General features: G+C 40.4%; 1 protein-coding gene across 1 annotated transcript in view; it reads right to left on the minus strand.

Annotated features, from left to right (window-relative positions):
* mmp17a (matrix metallopeptidase 17a) overlaps positions 1–15,351 on the minus strand; it is a 64,176-nt gene that overhangs the window by 26,593 nt on the left and 22,232 nt on the right. The window lies entirely within an intron of this gene.

Consider the following 15,351-nt stretch of genomic DNA (forward strand, 5'->3'; position numbering starts at 1 on the left):
AAGCCAAACTAAATGTCAACCAAATTCTTCTCAAAAATGGTTTCTATTATTTTAGGTAATTCCTAGAACACTGATGAATAGTCAAGTGTTTAATTTTCCAGTAAGTTTGATTCTGGTTAGTTAGTTGATTCTATAAAAACGAGGAGAAACGAGGAACGGCAGCGTTACATTGGCCAGCTGTTTATAAAGTCCTGTTGTTTAATACCGTTATTCTGATAACTGTCAGTTTTGTTTTCGCGTATTGTTCAACTTGCAATCAATGATATACTCCCACTGTTCCACATCTTTGCAAATTGTGTAAATTCTTCAAGAGTCTTTCCTTTGGTTGCTTGTAATAAAATAAGGGATATTTATTCACAGAAGCTGTGAAACTATTTCCCTTCTACTTTCAATTATCATCTGTTCCAATTAAGGCAAAATTCCCTCCCTTTCTTCTTTTAATTGATTCCGGCTGCTCCTCTCTCTTTCTTTCTTGCGGTTTCTGTCTCTCTCTCTCTCTCTGTCCTCCATCTCTCAGCTCTACCTCTCCGTGATCTAACAGCCAGTCAGGTTTTTTAACGGATTTTTGATCAGCGCTCAGCTGAGATGAATGACACAGATCAATACAGAAGCAAACATCACACCGACAACACTGTGAAAATCCCATTAACTTTAGTTTGTCACAAATCTTTATGTTGATGATATTCGCCTCCTCGTGCTTGGCTTTGCTTAACAAACGGGGAGTTTACAGAATACAGATGAAGTAGCAGTGTTGGGGATGATAAGAAAATATAAGACATAGGGTTCAGTGTTTAAACAATAAGTAAGGTTCACTATTTATAGTCTAATTTCCTCTAAAAAAGAAAAGTCATTGTAATCTATTTATTTTTCAAAAACAAACACAGATGCACATCTTTTCTGCATCGTATATTCTGTAAAGAACAAATTTCCATATCGACAAACACCCTTGTGTAGAAAGAAGTGTATTATTGAGCCGACCGATAAATCTGTAGGACTCTAGTGGTTGCATTGTTAAGTATATATGTGTGTCCACAAATTCTTATGGAGCGGGTCTAAAACTCCAGAATCGTCCTGTTCTTATGTGAAATCTGAGTTATATCTCCGATGTGTACAAACTGCAAACTCCCTGCGTAACACACACACACACACACACACACACACACACACACACACACACACACACACACACACACACACACACACACACTTTAATGTCCTGATAAATGTCAGGGACACGGGACACTTTTCACTCACTAATAAAACTGAAATCTCTGTGATGATGTGCTTTTAGTGCCGGCGCTCATGCCAGGTGGCTCGGATATAAAAAGGTAGATGAGCTGAGGTTTATGATTGAGATGTTCTGTAAATATATCACCGCACATCTACCGGTTTAAAGAAAAGGAAAAAAAGAAAATTAGGAAAGTTAATGACCTAAAAAACTATGAAGTAGTAGGTAAAAAGGTAAAAAGATTAAAAAAAAAAAAAGAGAGCTGCTTCGAAAATTCTGAACAGCATCAAGGGTTGAGCCTGACAGAGCTGACATGTGGAACCCTGAATGTGGTCTGGGTGAAAAGCACAGGGATTCTGGGGCAGGTTATGCTGAGGTTCTACAGCGAAGCACTTTGAGGTTCAAAAGCCAGCCGCCCTACTTCTCAGTGCCTGAGTGATATGTCAGCAAACTGAAAGCTCTGGCAGAATCTGCAGCAAAAAATAATGATACCGTATTCAGAAGGCGATATTGTTCCCTCGGTGTCAAACTTCCATGTCAGTTTTTTCCTCGATTTACAGGGCAGTCACATCAAAGGGTGAGCGAATATCAGCGGCTATAGATTTGGTTTCTTTCTCAAGGACCAGCTCGCTGAGACCAGAAGGATGATTTCTGCCATTTAACTGTATGTTATCTAGAAAGACATCAGTTAATACCATGGGCTGCATATCCAGACAAGCTTTCTATGTCTCTGTGCGTCACACAAAGAAAAAAATAACACAAAAATACCACCATACCATTAGTGGACCTTTTGACTACAATTGAGCAGTTTCAGCACATTGTTGAAACCACTAAGAGCATCAATCCCAAAGTGCTGTTGGATCTGAAGTGATAGTACGATAATAAAAGCAATTCAATGTGCCTTACGTAAGGTACAAAAATGCAGTCAGACACTTACAGGCACACTAGAGAGGAATCTTATCAGTTGAGGTAAGTAGGAAGTATATTAAATTACACTAAAACGACTGAAATGTTTTCACCCCTGTTCGTTGGCTTGTTCTTTTTTGTTGTTTTGCTTTGTCAGCACAATTACGCAAAAATGCTGAATGGAATTTCACGTAAAGTAGTTGAAAGATGGGACATGGGCCAAGAAAGAACGAGTTAGACATGGATCCGGACAAAGGGGCAGAACCAGGGTTGTCTTTATCACTTTCTTTAATATTCCAAGTTTGTTTTTGACATTATGTGGACTGAAAATCTATGAGTGTTTGCAATAGTTTTGTCACCTTTTATTTGCAATTCGAACATTCATTTGAAAGTGGCAGGTAAAGATCATATTTGAACTGTAATGACCTGTTGGAATTCAAAATATACAGACTAGAAGACCATGGGACCACCTGAGGTAGTTTGCCTCATGATCCACCTGAGGGCGCTCACAACCAGTATGTTATGATTTTGTGCTACAAAAATGGAGCATGCTAGCAAGCACGACTATCCTGGGTGGACAGTCTCGACACCAAAACATCTGAGATGCGGTTTGTGGAAGTATCTTGTGTTCGGCAAAGTAACAAACAAAGGTATGTTTTTTTTGTTGACCTCGTACCATGCAACTGTCTTACTCTTCAACGACCTGCAGGCTCACTTGTTAGCTTCCCACTCAATTGAGGCAGCGGAGGAGGAACCACGGACGAGTGGAGAAACGTCAAGTGTTCAAAAGCTTCTGATTACGTACATGCATGTGGGTGACGGGGCATATTCAAATGCATTACAACTAATTCTCTGTCATGTCAAATTCGTTCAAACTTCATTTTTGGCAAGTCACAGCGCTAGAGTGCAGTTTTGGTGCGGCTACTAGTATATAGTACTTCATATAGTCGTAGGAAACCTGAAAACAATGGAGGCAGTATACAATATGCAGATGCTCAGATGACACGCAACAGATGCTCAGTTATAAAAATGCATTCACTGAAGGACACATTTGATTACACTTAATTCTCAAAGAAAAAGAGGAAAAAGTAGAGTGGAGAGGGCAGACGCCTCGCTCAGCCTGTATATGATGAGAGTACTGAAGCCGCACGTGTGAGTTTCTCTGTAAATCTGTGATTAACAGCAGCACGAAGGGACTGACGCAGATGGCCAGGACGACACTCTTCTTTAATCACCCACCATTAAGTCATGCATGAGACAGAAAACTACAGCAAACAATGAGGTCTAACACTCCGGCTATCACATATTCTTCAAACTGAGAAACATATTCCGGAAAACAAAAAAACATCCGGCCAAGCCAGCAGCACTGAAGCTCTTTATCCGAACGATCTAAATCACTCTTTGTCGGACGTTGTCATGTTTCAGTTGCTCTGCTGACGTCGGCGTAAATGTGTAGAATCTGCACTTCTGAGTCACCACTCGTAGATAAGAACCAAAGAACAACTGTAAACAGATAGTAAATAAGGATCACGTCTGTGTTTATGCATCTCCTCTCACGTTTGGTCTTTTCAGCCAATAATGCTTGTGATGATCGCAAGCTCAACACAAGTCCTTCCTGTCTCACGTTTCAAAATAAGAGCCATTTTAACAGCAGTCCACCACAATAATAAATTCCTTATATGCAACATTTCTGTGGCACAATGTTCAACCAATTTGAACATTGTGCATTTGAAGCCAATGTGAGAACCAACAAGGCCTTAACTTGACAAGACGAGAAAGTACAGTGTGTACACAAGTGGTCAAGACAGAAAAGGGTCCTTTACCACTTTGTCACTGAACATCATTAGAGGTTGTGCAGATCCAATATCAAACTTCAGTTTAGCATAATTGGACTGTCTATTAAAAAGCTGTCCATCGCTGTGACGCATATTCATTGACACAAGGTCGTTGTTCTACGCCGTCGAGAACCACAAACTCCATCATCTATCCAACTGTCAGGGCTGCATGCTGCTGCTCAGAAAGTGACTGTGCCTATCAGCAAGTACAATACGGGTAAGTAAGAGTGTGTGTGTGTGTGTGTGTGTGTGTGTGTGTATGTCAAAGAAAAGAAAGATGGCGAAAGACTCGGGTAGACGGAGGAAGACGAAGAGTCTGAAGATACTCATCCTCTCAGGAGCCTCCCGTTGTACAGCCTTGTAAACATCAAATCAAACCACTGGCTATAATTTCACGCACACAAGGAGATAAACGTCATTCATGCATGAGCAGACTGAATGACACTGACCCCAAAAGAAGAAGAAGAAGGAGACAGACACACACATCAGCATCACTGGCTTTATTCCAGCTGACCTTCCTAAAGGTGGATTTATGTCCGTGGTATGAAAACAGGCCAGTGTGAAACAGGTAGCCGTGTCCTCTCATGTGTGTTTTATACCAGCTGGTAGTGTTTAGAGGATATAGGACTGTTTTAGGTACTTCTACAGCCAGACTGGTTTTATGTGTGTATTTATGTACTTTAAGTTCCTGTGGACGTTTCACTTTCCACTGTAAAAACTTTCTTATTCAACCTCTTTACAGCCACATTTCGAGCCAAGAAATTGAGAGGATTTGTACTGAAAAGGCAAATTTAATGTTTTATGGTTGTGTATATATATCTTAAATATATAACCATCAATGTGGAACGTGTTTAGGGGAACTAAGTGGAAACAGAGACTTTCCACCATTTTTTAAAAGGGGATTTTATTGTTCATTCAAGAGTTTGATGAACACAAACAGTCATTTGTATCAATTTTAGAGAGTTTAATCCAGAATGTGCTGGAAGAATAATGGGCCAATAAAAGGCTTAAAGAGGCAGCGAGAACAAACAAAGACTGGGTCCTTCACAAGGAGAGAAAATAGTGATGGGAAGCATTGGATCAATCATCTTAACAGGATATTTTTATCAAGTGATCAATGATAGATTCCTCGACAGACGCAGCTGTGGGGCGTCATAAGAAAAGAGTGTGTGGCGGCACACAAGCTGTGTCCAAATGATATGTGGAGATCAGAAAAATACACTTTATGGTTATGGATCCAACTCATTTTGCCCACAACTCTCCTTTATTAATATTATGAAATGTTGTGCAGACATTCATGCTCCCCAGATGATGAATCCAATGGGAAGAAACAAACCAAGCAGTTTTTCTTGACGTATTTTTTTATATGTCAACACTTAAAATGTCAACATACAGAATTTTCCATAAAGATTTGGGGTTTTTATATTAAGAACAAATAAGCAGCAATTTTTTCAGTAAAAGATTGCGGCCCAATGATTGAGAAATGTTTATTTGCTTATTACATTACTTTGTTTTAGTTTTATTCTTACTATTCCGACACTGGGCTGAATAAGGAAATCTACCACAATCGTAAAAATTGTAAAACATTTGAATTGCAAAGACAGACAGGATCAATTGTTTCACTTCTACCTCAGCCCACTCCCCCACATTTTTGACATGTCTCCGAACACGACTTGAATCAGTCCCCTGCAGAACAAAGGCACAGGAGAAAGAGAAAATAAATAGGAGTACAAAAAGGAGAGAGAGCGAGCGAAGAGATGGGGGCAGCTCAGACGTTGAGAGACGGGGACCTAAAGCTGGTTTTGTCAGCTGCTCCTCCTTATCGCCAGCAGGTCAAAGAGCCAGATGGACAAAAGGGAGAGCAGATCTTAAGACAAGAACAAAGACAGCGAGGGAGAGACGGAGGTGACGGGGAGGGATGTGATGTGCTACAGTGTAAAGATGGAAGACACCGTGTACTTCTTGAGCTGCATGGGAGAAATTGGTTGAATTTATGCCATGAGTTGCATAAGCATTACAAAAATTGCTCTGAATTCACCGGTTTAAGGTGTTTTTTCAACATGTTTGACACATTGCTGCTTTTTGTTGGATTTGTATCGGCCTCCTGATGAGAAACTTTGCTCTGCAGCATTTGCTTTAATTTAGAAATTAAGCAGTGTGGAGGAACCTCAGCAGCAGCAGGGTGAAGATGAAAGAACGTGAAATACAAGAATGCACGCAGAAGCAACGTTTCATCCAGAAGTGGATTCAATTCAGACTTTTTTTTTCCTGGTTCGTCTCGTCACACAGTTGCATGCTTGGCACACACGTGTGTTCCGCCGTCTCCAACACATCAAACCACTTTGTTCCCAGATTAGTAAAACCTGTTATGTAATGATGCACAGAATCCACAAGGATTAGTAAAAGCAGTGAAAGCACACAGCTAAAGTGAAAAAAAAAAAAAACATTTAGGAAGTGTTCAACGATGACAGTGATTATGTAATGTCATTATATTTCCCCATCTCTGGGCGCACAGCTCACTGCTTCAATAAGATGCACTGATTTTCACACGGCGGCTGTAAAACACTGCACTGCTGCAATATTGAGGGGAGCTCCACTGTATGTTGTACAACAGGGGCTGGGAAACTCTCTTCTATCAAGGGCCATTTAAATTTTTATAACATCCTTCGAGGGCTGTACTAAATTATTGAACACATATATTACACTAACCTCACTAATACGATGGCTGGAGCTGCTTGTGGAGCTGCTTCGGCGAAGCATCTGGTGTTAAATGGACGATACCAGAATAAGTTTCTTTCTGGGTCAATCAGTTTTGAGCAGAATCGGAACTTTGCAAGGGTCTGTTTTGAAAATAACTGCTCACAGCAAACATACATAAACTCTAACTTCTCCTTGTAAACTAGAAATACTGCACTGCGGTTGTATTCATTTACCAAACCAGTGCAGTTTCCGTGCACATCCCTGTGACCTTTGACCACTGAGATCGAATCAGATCATCTTTGAGTCCAAGTGTCAAAATTTGAAAAATGAAGCAAGTCTTGAGATATCGTGTTCAAGAGGCCAAAAACATGTTTTGTAAGACTTTGACCTTTTACATTTGACCTTTAAAAATCGTATCAGCCAACCCATGAGTCTAAAACAGCATTTGTGCCAAGTTTGGATGAATTCTATCAAGGTATTCTAAAAGATATTGTGTTCACAAAGCAGGTAACTGTGACCTTGACCTTTGAGTCCAAGTGAAGGTAGGAATGAACCAACTTTGAAGAAATTCCCTCAAGTTGTTCCTGAGATGTTGCATCCACAAAACAAAACAACGTGTTAAGTACGGTCACAGTTAACTTGACCTTTGTCCACCAAATTCTAATCAGTTCATCCCTGAGTCCAAGTGAACGTTTGCACCAAAGTCGAAGAACTTCTCTGGAGGTGTTCCTGAGATATTGCGTTCACAAGAATAGGACAGATGGACGAACAACCCCAAAAAATATGTCGTCTCATTTAAGTCCTCAGGATGCACATACAGTGAATAGGACTCCAGCAGGGGGAGGTTGTTGTACGCAGCCCTGAGCTTGTCGATGCTTTGCAGCTCAGTGATTCCATGTTGTTGGTTGTCAGGCACATCGGCTGCTCCCACGTTAAACGGTGTAGCAAATGTGTTGAGCTCCTTGTGTTTACTTTTCATGTCCTGAAACCTCTTGCCAATTGTCTGGAGGAGTTTTGCAAACTCACCAGCATAATTCAGATGTCACTTCAGGCTTTTGTTGTGGGAAAACACACAGTGTTTGCACACAATGCAACATTTGACTTTGTGTTGTTAGAGCAGCTTCACAGCGGCAAACAAGGCTCCTTCGCAAATTCTTCTTTCAGCATCTTAGCCATTAGCTCGATCACCCAAAAGAATCCGCCTGCACAGCATCGTCCCTGTCAGAATGTCGTCAAAGAGCGCTGTATTTGTCCCTGTAAGTCAGACAATGCAGCTGCATGTTTCCAGCTGTGAAGATGCACTTGATTGAACTTGTTCTCGCCGCAACTGCATCCCTGCAAACTAGGAGAAATAATTGCTGTCATGAGATTTTTTGGTATTTATAAACTGTCTCATGGGTTGGTTAAATTTGCCTCTGAGGGTGTTTACAGCCTGAAATTCTCCACCGTACGTGAAACAAACTAAACTGCAAACATTTTACTGCAACCCCTGGACAGCAGAAACCACCTGAGCTTGCAGCCAGATACTAATGCAGAGGCGCTAACATATTGAGTCATGGCCAAACAGCATGCAATTGGTTGCTTATCATGCTCTGAGCAAACGTGTTGTTGGGAGGATAGTCGACTGCACCTTGAGGATTAGTGCGACGGTAATTTGGCAACAGCGTCATCCACAAAAACAGCAGGTAGTCTCACATCAATGCCTGTGAATAAATACAGAGCAAAGGATTGATCTAACAGAAACAAAATATGTATGATCTCCTGTAGGTTAATTTATCATTTAACTTTCATGTTTAACTTGAAGGAGACATGTTGTGCTTTTTCAGGTTTTCTTTCCTCTGGTGGCTTATATGAGGTTTTTTGTGTATGTAAAGGATCTGCAAAGTTAAAAAGCCCAAAGTCAAGGGAGCTCCTCTTCCCTCAAATACTTCTCCTGAAACACCTCATCAGGAGGAGAGAGGAGCTGCAAAAATGGACAGTATGAGGACAGTGATGTGTTTTCTGAACATTAAAGCACGCAAACCTTTTCAAGTAATAACCGAAAGTAAAATGATAAACCTGAACAAAAGCCTGATACGTCTCCCATTGTACAAACAATCAGTTAAAGTAGCGGTTTCAGTGTTTTGCTGAATCCTCTATATCCTCTTGATAGTCTCTTACAGTTTTTAACTGTGTACCTATCCACTGTTATGAATCAAAACAGAAACCAAATTAAAACAGAAGCCCCAAGGTCTTGCACGACACCGTGTAACTCACTTGTGTAATATTCTAAACATTTGTAGATGCAAGCTCTGCAACATTAAAGTTCTTTTTTATCAAACTTGAGAACCGAGGAATGTTTTTATTCATGACTCTAAGATGAAAAACATGAGGTCACAAGATGATTATCGAGATGCACAAAGAAAAATCTTTCAAAAGAGACAACCTGAGAGGGGAAAGAACGTATTAGAGGCTTTGAGTCAGAAGTCGCCCACTTAAATTGACACAAACTTAACTTGTGTAGTCGTCAGTCCAGGTCTCAACCTTCTAAGTAAACCAGAAAACATAAAGCAACAAGTGAAGTCACCAGAGGGCAAATCACAACTCTTCTGATACAGCTCTCCCCAGAAAACAACAAACCCCACTTTGCATTTGATCCAGATTTCTTTATGAGAAAAGGGAGCTGAAAATCAATCTCTTTGCACTTTAGTCCTTCTATGATCTAATAGCACATTTTCTACGCTCCTCACACACTCGTACAATCACCGACGGCATTAAATCATTTGAGGTTCTGTTTGTTCTATTTCATGCTACATTATCCGTGGAAAGAAATTAGCTTGGTCTCGAAATGCGGAGCCCTGGTCATTGCAATCGCATTATATCATGAGGATTGAGCAGGTAAACGGCTGCAGTAGATATTTCTGGTTCTTTCATTTCTTTCATTACTCCATTTCTCTATCCCTATTTGTCATTCTCAATTCTCCATTTACTCGCTCTCCCTACCTGTGTATTGGCATGTTGTGATGAAATATATGAATCATACTCCCCATAGAGATGAAAGAAAAGGAGGGAAATGGAAATAAGTGTCGACACAAAATGACAGAGAGGGGAGAAAAGCCTATAAACAGAGCATTCTGTATTTAACTCCACAGCATTTCTTCATCGTTAAAGTCAAAGAGCAAGTCATTTGAACGTGCAGCACATCCCATCAGATGGGACGAGCTCCCTTCCCCATTCAGCCAAAGGTCAAAGTTCACCTCAGCCTCTGTAAAAGGCTTAATTTGTTTTGGCCCTCCTGCATTCGAGCTCCTGTCTGACAGAGCCTCCCTCTGTTTTCTCCTCCAGACCAACAGCTGCTGAGTCCCCTCAAAGCCCCGGCCTCAGTGACAAGTAATGAGTCACCAGGAGACGTTTAACCCCGCGACCTCAATGTCTCTCAAAGTTCAATGAAGTAGCAGCGGCCACTTCAGTGTTTACATTGTTCTGAGATGCCTCTGGGACGAGGGCAGACCTTGTATTTCCTGTCGGCTACATGGTTGCTGAGCAGCGGAGAGCTAATACAAAGCAGAAAAGAGGAAACGAGTTTGTATCAAGAAGCATTTGAATGGGAAAATACATTCTAGGAAGTTTTCATCCTCAAAATGGTTCCTATATATTAACATTCACAAGATCTGGGGGGTGTATTCATGAAAGTTCTTGAAATGACATTAAATTCTCTATAGATCCAACTAAATATAAAACAATTCTTAAGGAAAACTTTCACCATTGTTCTGGGAATAAGATTCAAAAATAAAGTTTGTTTACTTAAGGGCTACATGTTGTTAAGAAAGGTTCTATAAAAATAAAGTTTTTTTTTTTTTAGTTCTCCCGTTCTCCCAGAGCAATGTTCCAAATCTCTGCTTGTGGAAATGTCCTCTTTGAATTTAAATTGAATCCCGGTGTGATATGATATTAACCTAAGTATATTTAGTATAATCCTAACGTAAGATATCAAAACTATTAGCCACAGTATCACACATAACAAACAGTGTTGTCTGCAGAGAACATCTCCTATACTCCACCATCACTGTGCCGCCGTCTGTGGATCAACACAAAATCTCTGCTCTCAGCCAAGCCGATTTCTCTAAACTGTTGCTCGCCATAACACCCGGGGAGTGTATGCAGTAGCTGCTGCGATGCTATCGTTCTCCAAAGCAGTTGGAGTAGCTTTCCATTTTATATCGGCGGCTTATAGTGAGAAATCGTTTACTCGAGGCATTACACTGGGACGATATAACAAGAGGAGCAGTGGTATCTTGTGTGTTTGACTAAGGAGCTCATAAAAACATTGGAAACAATGACAGACTTGGAAAGCAAATTCAGTTTCCTGGAGGAATGAAGGATGTGGTTTCACCTGTGCAGGCAGAGGCGAGGAAAATAAAGAGGATATAAAAGATAAGAGGGGGAGAGGAACAGCTGGTGACACACAGGAGTGGTTGCACAGTCATTTTCACACCTGAGAGTCTGGATGAAGGTCCAACACATTTGATCTGGTTAGTTGTGGTTTTCACATTTCAATGTAGGGATTGACATTGATTGGTTTGGTTCATTTTGGTAATTTCGTTGCCAGTGCAATTATGGTATCACCACCAGCAGAATGAACATTGGTCTGAGGCACCTTAGACCTGGAAAGTCAGAAGGTTTGGACCAAACAAGCTATGATCACAAAATATCACATAGTGAGAATTAAACTGACCTTTAGATATGTCGTTGTGTGTTTTCACTGATGCACTTCCCACACTTGTTGTCTCACTTCTCACAAACAAACAAACCGCACTCTTGTGATGAAGTCGACTTCTTGCCAACTTGAGAGCCAGACCACATCTGTGATTTAAAGTTCATTGATTAAACGCCTCGAAACAAATTTTTCATAAATCTCCATGATCACAATTTCTTTGCTTGGATGTAACTCAAAGCCTTCGCCTCATTTAGGATCCGCAGATCTACGACTTTTACAAATTAGATGCACCTCAATCTCCACCCATCACTCAACGTGTTCTCTTTCTCCGCGCCAACAAAACATCAGAGAGCATCGGTGACTGCAAAGAGAAAGTGTGTGCAGCGGAAATTACCACTAACAGACTTACCTAGTGTGAACGTGCCAAGTGCGAATGAGAATCCCTTAATAAATAAAAACTATTCTGATGCCAGAACTTGGTTTGTTATAAAATGAGCTTCTTAAGCTTCGGTGTGTGGTGGATGTCTGAGTGAAATGGAATCCGCCAGCACCTTATTTTGAGAGGGATTTGATCAAATTGGTCAAGGATTAAATCAACAGAGAGTCTGGGTTAAAAAGCACAACGCCTTCATCAAAAAATTAATGGAGACGACTTTTCCCCTCAGCCAGGACGTGATCCGGATGAGAAGGAGAAGGGAGACGTTATTGAATTAACACACATACCTCCAACCTGTGCTGCTCCACTTACTGTGACCTGAAAACCAACAACATTTATGTACATGAAGCTGAAGGGATCATCAAGATTAATACATTTTTTTAGCCTCCACAGATTGAGGTGTAGGGCAAAATCAAAAGCACCATTCCCATAGGACTTTTTACATGATCGTCATGTTGTAATTAGAGCTCAACAGATTTTTGGAAGTTGATGCTGAAACTGACAAACCGAAAAAAAGTCTGATATCAATATATCAGCCTTTGTATAAAATCTAAAAAAATGTAATGATTATTAAACCTTTAAGACAAAAAAAATGTAATCAAGGGTCGATATTATTATTACAGTTCAACCACAAACTCTATTATAAATAACATTAATGTAAACATAAATTCACATCTTTTGTGTATTGTTAACATCTTTGTAAACATTTAATTTATGTTAACATCTAAGAAAAATCTATATTAGTAAAAACAAATTTCGTTGAGAACAAATTGACACCATTTCCAACAGCCAGAATGTTTGTGCATCTTAAAATAAAAGCAAGATAAAGATTTTCATATCAGCGCATGTCCACAAACATTAACACAGATACCAACACGTCTGTGACAGGCTCAGATCAATGATTTTGAAATAATCATAGTTTTGAGCCACAGCCTCCAGTTTATTCCTGCACACCACGACCAGATGATAGCCAACCAACAGAATCCCAGATGTGAGTCTTCGACAGTCAACACACAACTCTCTTTAATTTCTCTGCAGAGAATAGAGTTCATCTCATTTCATGGCCCTGTCTGTAAAAAAAATAAAGGTCAGCAATTCACTAAGGCCCTGATGGGTTTTTCTTAACTACAATACTTCACTTTAACCTCAATAACCATCTTAGCAGCCATTTACCCGCTCGATAGAGTTCTTGATTGTCCTGTTATTATGTTCTAATGCACATTTTCATGTAAGAATGTCTTCAAACCAAGTCCAAAGAAAACCAACGCAAGCGTAAAATGCAGAAGAATCAGCTCCCGGATGTGTCACTGGTTAGAGTGTGTGATACAGTGTGTTGAGTGAGACACTGAAACAGTGGAGCCGTGTGTGTGTGTGCGACACCAGCAGCATATGTTGACCCCCGGGGGTCACGCTTAATCCGAGATGTTCCTAAAGTATGTGTCTCTGTTCGAGAGTGTGTGCGGGTGACATGCACAGTCGTATGATGTCAGAGGGGGTAAGAGGGACGAGTTAAATGGAAACACAGCGAGCGGTGAATCATTCCCCTCTTCATCTAATGTTATGTTTGCTTCAGAGGACAGAGACGCTGCAGAGGACTGGAGGGACTGCTCACACGCTCCGAACAGACATTACCAGGGACCTTGCATCGATTTTAAGTCTTCTTCTATTACTTACCAGCTTTCTTTCTTTAAAAAAAATTAAAATGTGAAGCTCCAATAATCAATATTTCCTTCATATCAACACTGGATCAGGGGCCTTTTAAGCTTAGAAAAACAAATAAAGTCCAGTGTTCACAACTTGCTGGCAATCATTAAGAGCCAAAACACCTAGCAGGATAAAGTGCCAGATTATTTTCTTCGGAGTCGGCGGAGGCAGAGAAGGAATATTGAGCAGAAGGAGCACATATCTGATTTACATTCATCATGTTGCCAGAGCTGTGACTCTGAATGAATGCTAATGTTCTGGTCTTTGTCTGCTGGATGTGTGAACGGGCAGTTGTTTGCTGACTCTTTCACCAACAACTTTATAAAGCAACAATATTGTGGCTACGTGCTCAGATTTGCTGCGGAGTCTCGAAGGGGCCAAAAGAAAAGCAATTATCACAACTTTAACTACAATTTTACATTCAGCCTTTTCATCCCTTGCAATCGCTTTCCATTTCACTTGTTTTGCCATCTTCCTAACTGTGCTGACCTCTTCCACTTTTGAGCTGAGTCCTCACACCAGGGACCTCCTCTGTTACGTCATGCATATTCATTTTAAAAACAACGCTTTAAATGATTTAAAACAAAAGAATCCATTGAGAGAAGTGTTTTCTGCTCTGCGTCAAAAATAATCTGCATTTATACAAGGGCTGGGCGATATGACTTCAAATCGACTTTTACCTGGATTACGATTAATACACGATTATTTCTGCACATATTGGGTGGAAAAGACCAAAACAGGTTGTCTCAGTTTCCTTCCAACCAGACTAAACCCCATCCCATAATAATTTCAAACTAAATCAGAGCCTGCAGCGATTCCTAAATCTCTCTCTTAGAGGCCTGAAAGCTGCAGAGTAATGTGGACACCAGACATAAACGCTGCAAAAGTGCTGCATTTTAAACCTAAAATGAATTAGTGTGGACGTGGCCTTCAAGGTGTGTGAAGGTGATGGAAGATTTAAACCCCACCTTCCAGCCATTGTCTTGGGCAATATACATAAGGTTAAGGAAGATAGGGAGCGAGATGGATGGGCTCTCTGCCCAGGTCAAAACACAATTGGAATATTAGCAATGCGGTTTTATCTGCTTCAGAGAGACGCCTGCAGGAGAATACCACACACTCCAGAACTCAACTGGCAATTTTTCAAAATGTGTGAGAAGGCAGGAGGAAAAGATTGATACGAATAAAAGACCCCAGCACCTTTTTTTATCCTGCTAGTTGCTGCAGGATCCCAGACACACAAATACTTTGCTCTAACCTCAGCCCTGCTCCCTCCTCTCCACTTTGACCAACTTCAAGTTTTTCTACAAACCTTAAGTGACAACTCTGAGTTAAATGAGTCCTTTAACTTCTACCTGAGGCTGAGAGAAGGAGATTAAATATCACATTTACTCTCTACTCAAAAGAGGCGTCAATTTTTTTTCTTTGAGTTGTAGAGTTTATACATTGTCTGTGGTTGAAGTAATGAAATTGCTTGTTTTACAAATTCATTGTTAAACAAAGCACATATACATAATATCATCTGTTTAAAGGTATTAAAGCAGCACATATTTAGTATATAGACTGTATACAGTGAAAACTACGTCTCTTATACATTTATGCATTATATATATTTCTTTCAGCATCATACTTTGATCCCACAGATGTGACTGTGCTGAGATGGTGTAGGATCTTACGACCGTGCTCTGTGACATTTCATTAACCCTGTCCTGGCTTATTTATCATCTTTTGCTGTGTTGAAAATGAATTTTGCTCCTTGGTGGTGAACTGTGCTGCAGCTGCAGGAGTAAAAAACCCACAACACAGCAGGAAGAATATTATTGTTCTTTATGATTATAGTAAATAT

This window comes from Hippoglossus stenolepis, chromosome 18 (assembly GCF_022539355.2).
Source record: "Hippoglossus stenolepis isolate QCI-W04-F060 chromosome 18, HSTE1.2, whole genome shotgun sequence".
Lineage (NCBI taxonomy): Eukaryota > Metazoa > Chordata > Actinopteri > Pleuronectiformes > Pleuronectidae > Hippoglossus > Hippoglossus stenolepis.